A 6,261-nucleotide genomic window follows, 5' to 3' on the forward strand; every position below is an offset into this window, starting at 1 on the left:
AACCGGAATTTGCCTATAGATGGCCCCAGCTAATAATATAGTTATCACTAAACTGCGTCATTGATGCGAAAACTCTTTGTTGACATCTCACAAACATTTTCGACTCGGAACAATACAAGTTTCATACAACAGCATAGTTTGTAATAGCGTTGAACATGTCGAATTTCGTGCCTGGAAACTACGATTTGCGGATAGCATTGATTTTCTGTTACCATTTGAAGAAAACTGCTGCAGAATCGCATCGAATGCTTGTCGAAGCTTACGGTGAGCATGCTCTTGGTGAATCACAGTGCTTTGGTTTAAAAAATGCAGAAGTGGCAATTTTGACGCGAGGAACGAAGAACGTGGAAGACCACCGAAAAGGTTTCAAGACAGAGAATTGCAAGCATCGTTGGACGAGGATGACGCTCAAACGCAACAACAACTCGCTGATCAATTAAACGTGACGCGAGGAGCCGTCTCCATCCGTTTGAAAGCTATGGGAAAGAGCCAGAAGGTGGGAAAATGGGTTCCACATGAACTGAATGAAAGACAGCAGGAAAACCGAAGAACCACTTGCGAAATGCTGCTCGCCAGATACAAAAGAAAGTCATTTCTCCACCGAATTGCGACTGACGATGAAAAGTGGATATATTTTGAGAATCCTAAGCTCCAGGCGAACCACCGATGTCGACTACGAGACCAAATCGCTATGGACGGAAGACAATGCTCCGTGTTTGGTGGGATCAGAAGTGTATGATCTATTATGAACTGTTCAAACTTGGCGAAACCGTTAATACTGAGCGCTACCGTCAACAAATGATCGATTTGAATCAAGCTTTGCGTGAAAAACGACCAAAATATCAAAAAAGGCAACACAAAGTACTTTTGCTTCATGATAATGCACCATCACATACAGCAAAACCGGTCAAGGAAACGATTGAAGCGTTGAGTTGGGAAATACTTTCGCACGCGGCTTACTCACCAGACTTGGCTCCGTCCGATTACTATTTATTTGCATCGATGGGACACGCACTTTTTGACCAGCACTTCCACTTCATACGAAAATGTACGAAAATGGCTCGATGACTGGTTTGCCTCAAAAGAGCTACAGTTTTCTTGGCGTGGCAACCATCAATTGCCAGACAGGTGGGAAAAATGTATAGCTAGCGATGGGCAATACTTCGAATAAATTATTTTTAATCATTTTCATACAATAAACGTGTATTCTCTATACAAAAATTCCAGTTTCATATTTACATAGCTGGTAAAGGAACTTGAGCCACTGTTGCATTTATTGAAAAAATATAGTATCCGGCTTATATTATCGGGGAATAAATGAATTATAATTCACTGTCATTAATTTCCATTATTTTTATTAGAAGAAGCTCTCAACCGAGAAATGATTTACTTAAAACGTTAAAATTATTTTCGTTTATTAGAGGATTTTAGTCGGAATTTTTAAGCCAGAAATGCGTTAGGAGATTTGATTCTGTAGAAAATGACAGATACCTATGACATAGTTAAATGTGATGCGTGAAACTAAAATACGCGTAAAGTACACAAGCCCGTTCTACGTTTTTCTTTTTTCTTTCCCGTTCGCATATCTATTTCTATGAAGAAAACTCTCTCTGGCGTGTAAACCACAAGTAAATACTTTTGCATAAATTCCTCTTTCGTATAACATGAGTTTTTAACAAACTTGTATAATTACTATTTTCTAATTTTCTTTGCGAATCTATTTCCATATTATATCTTATAATTTAAATATCACTGAACATACATTGAATATAAGTTTATATTCTATATTGAATTTAAAAGCTATATCAATATATCTGAGAATTACAATAGATACCCTCATAATGTATTGTGTCGCGAGCAAAGTAATTTTGAACGTTGCAAGAAAAATTCTGTGGTTGCAGAATGGCAAGTGAATATTTACTTGTTTCTATTGGATATTGAATGCGTTTGTAAATTGCTAACAAATAGTTATATATTAAAAGATAACAAAATATATAATACATAATACAAATAAAAAATTTATAGTATAAATATAAAATAAAATATATAATATATATAAATTAATTTAAAAAAATATATATTAGGTAGTCCGAAAAGATTCTTTCGCTTCATAAGGTGATAATAGATGAACAACAATTTCTGTTTTATATTATTTTATTGAATTACGTGTGTTCCATTTCGTTCTATTTCTATTATTATATTCGTGCATAATTCAATAAACTAATAAAAAACAAAAAAAAAAATTTTTTTTTTCTCAAATCTTACCAACTTACATTCAATTGGTTCGATATTTTTCGCTTAGGTAAAATTCTTTCAGTCGACACCAAATGGTAATTATTGACAGTAGTTTCAAATATTGACTATAGTTTCATGGTATAAGCAGGAACATCCGATAGTAGGACGAAAAGAAGGACATATGCTGCGTACTTTCGGATTTTAGTATGTAAATCCGACGTTGTCCCTCTGCTTCCCCTCTCCTCCACCACCCCCGCCAACAACTCTGCCCTCGAACTGCGGAGGTGTTTTCATACAGATTTCCTCACGTAATAAGAAAACGGCAGAAAAGGATATGTTTAATTTTCTAAGTATTGTAGCTTAGGATTCATGTCAATAAAGGCCATTAACTCTGGTAGAAATTACCTATCCGAAGAAGAGTGCACATATCGTGTGCATGAAAAGGCTAACAATATATTAGGTTGTCCGAAACCTGTTTCTTTTGTTTTATTTTCGTCTATATAGACTATCTAAAAATTACACCTAATGCGAGATTTGTTCTAATATTATCATCTTCTAATAATACTATGGCATTCTCATTTATAACAATTTTAAACATTTGATTTAATAGCAAATATAATCGTAACAGAGTTTACGTTTGTTTGATTTTAATGGATTTTAAAATAAAAAGCACGTATCTATTAATGTGAAATTTCTTCCATGATGTTTCAACGCGTTCTTTAGTACATTTAATTGTTAGAATTAAAGATTTCAGAGGTAAGGGTTAAAATTTTTAATTAATTTAAAATCAGAAACATTGCATAATTAATCTCTCTTCTAAAGATTCTTCAAATTTCGTACATATCATAGAACAACAACAAAAATATTTCTTTCCTACCTTCATTTTCTTCCTCATGTTTTCCCTTTCGATTCGAGAACTCAATTTCGAATTCGAGACCTAATCTCAGAGCTTTGTTTGTCCTTCGGTAATTCATGTCTGGAAGATGTTAATCCTTTATGTCAACAGAAACATAATCTGTTGCTTATTCACCAGAAAGTGTGTTGCTCCTTGTTTATTCTGCTTCCTTACGACGTTCTACTTTTTCTAAGCACAGTTTCAAGAAACTTTTTAGTCGCGGACTACGATATCGTTTATTTCTCCTTTTCTCTACCTTCTTTTCTATCTTATTGTTCTTCTTACGTTTTACGTTTTTTTTTCTCTCGCTTCTTTCAATAAACCACGCTCCCATTTTTTCGCTTCTTTGTAAAATTGGTTTCCTTTATGAAATAATACACCTTATGGTTTTTTTACTAACTTTCTTTACGACGTGTTTTTCCAATTGAATTTATAGTTTCTGCTCGCTTACTTGTCGAACAAGACATATCTATATCTTTTTCACTGTTAAATCAGTATATTGTTTTTAACGATACCATGTCAAAATTATATTTTCACGATTCTCACAAATTTTACTATTTCCTTCACTAAATGAAGTTATGTGGGAGAATTTGTTACGATTATATTAATTGACACTAACTGATAAATATTTGCAATTGCATTACGTAGGTATAGTTATCAAATAATTTTAATTACTACAGTTTTCTATGTATTCTTATATTTTGGCTTTTTCCATATATCACAAAATCTTCAATTTTCTAAAAGAGTCTAGAAGTTCATTTATATTACTAGTTAGCATTCAACACAATATTTTAAATTTATTTCGATTTATGAAACTCTCAACTGTAGTAATAGTAGTAAGTAGTTTAATTCTTTATTAACATAATGAGCAACAATAATGATCGAATATAGATTAAGAACATATACAAATATTTATGTTCCTTCCAATATCGTTACTAATTACGTTCCTTGCTCTGAAACTCTCGTAATTAATAACCTTCGTCGTGCATTGAAATTGCTGTTAAAATGCGATATCGTGTACAAAATATATATCGCAGACATCGAATGTAAACATATCAATATCAATTCTGTACTTAATGCAGAATAATAGCAAAACATAAGAAAAAATATACAGAATTCTATCGTTTGATCTAATATCAATTTTTAATAGCGACTTTTTAAAATATGTATTTTTAATATCTACTTAAATTTCAGATAATTTACTATCTAGTATTTCTAATTTTTCTAAATATTACTGTATCATTTCAATGTCAGAAAACATTTTCTTTGCGCAAATGAAAGAACAACCAATTAAGCTTTTATGAATCGCTTTAATTACGTATCACATACTATTTGTTTCACATTTTGTTTATTATTTAAAATTGCATCAACCGCGTGCATGGATTGTTAGCGACATAGAAGAATGGAAAGTATTTTATATACTTCTTAGGAGTCTCTGTATCAAAATATTGCACTTTAAATTTTCCTTCAAAATTTATAACAAAAACCTAATTATCGAAGGACTTCTTTCTCATTAGCATTACTTTTTCTGACACAATTAGAAGTGAAAGCAATTTTAAAAATGCTTTATACATCAATCAGAATTACTTATTCACAAGTTACAATTATTTTTCTATACCTACACCAATGTAGATTATTGCAGCAAATAAATATTTAACATTGCATTAATTCCTTGAGTGCTGACTGCCCCCTGCGGCGGGAGTCCGCGAGTAACGAATGCCATCGTTGAGGACACAGGCTGCCTTTTTAAATAAATATCAACATAAATTGCATTTATAGATTGCACTGTTATAACATTCTTTTGATTTTTGAACGTCTCGACGATCTAGCGAAAATTGTCCATAACATTTCTCAAGGGTTAGGAGTAAGCAAGTGCGTTTTCCATTAGCTACTGTGATTCAGAATACTCCGCCCAGAATGTCCCCATTACGGCCAAGTGAATGTTCCACTGGTACCAGTGATTCGTAGTTCTTCGGCCAGAATGTCCCCACTACGTTAACAGCCGGCTTGTTAGGGCTAGCAAAATTTTCGTATCTTCGCAATACTGGACCTGTTAGTTTCTTTTGTAACGTGGTCGTAGCAGCAACGGAGTGCAAAGACATATTTCAAGTAATCGCAAATATCGCGGAGTAACAAGTGTACTTTTCAAGAAGCGTTCAGAAGGTGAGCCATCTTTCATTTTTCTGTTCTTCACTGTCGTTCGCTAAGAAATACACGTGTATCGTTCATAGGCTAATGAAAGAATCTCGAGCGCGAGTGAGCCGGAGAAAATTGAGAAACGTTTATAAATATGTCCTTAGTCCACACGGGTAGATTTAGCAGGTAGCATGTACGCGCCCATGGCACTAAAAAGGTTAAATTGCATACCAATATCTGTGTAATACGGACCTATTTCCAATTTTAACGATTTCAGTGATCTTGATCCGATAGTAGCGATGGAATAGAAAGACTATCTTGAAACTTTCAAATCTCTATCAAAAATTTACATCAAATGACTAGCTATCGAATCATTTTCTTCTCATTGCCATTATAGTTTATGATATAGTTAGAAGTAAAATCTGTATCAAAAAGTTTTATTTATCTATCAGAATTGCTTATTCGCACGTTGAAATTATTCTGCTATACCTACAACATTATAAGTTATTGCTGCAGGATAAATATGAAATATTAATTGTAAAATATTAAATATTAAATGTTGACTATTAAATATTGAATATTAAATATTAAATATTAAAAATGGAACCTTAAATATTAAATATTGAATACTAAATATTAAATATTAAATATTGAATATTGAATATTAAATATTGAATATTACATATTGAATATTAAATATTATATATTAAATATTGAATATTAAATTTTGAATATTAAATATTAATTGTTGCATTAATTGTTTCAGTGCTGACTGCCCCCTGCGGCGAGATTCCGCGAGTAACGAATGCCATCGTTGAGGATACAGGCTGCCTTTTTAAATAAATATCAACATAAATTGCATTTATAGATTGCACTGTTATAACATTCTTTTGATTTTTGAACGTCTCGACGATCTAGCGAAAATTGTCCATAACATTTCTCAAGGGTTAGGAGTAAGCAAGTGCGTTTTCCATTAGCTACTGTGATTCAGAATG

This window comes from Bombus fervidus, unplaced genomic scaffold (assembly GCF_041682495.2).
Source record: "Bombus fervidus isolate BK054 unplaced genomic scaffold, iyBomFerv1 scaffold0024, whole genome shotgun sequence".
NCBI lineage: Eukaryota > Metazoa > Arthropoda > Insecta > Hymenoptera > Apidae > Bombus > Bombus fervidus.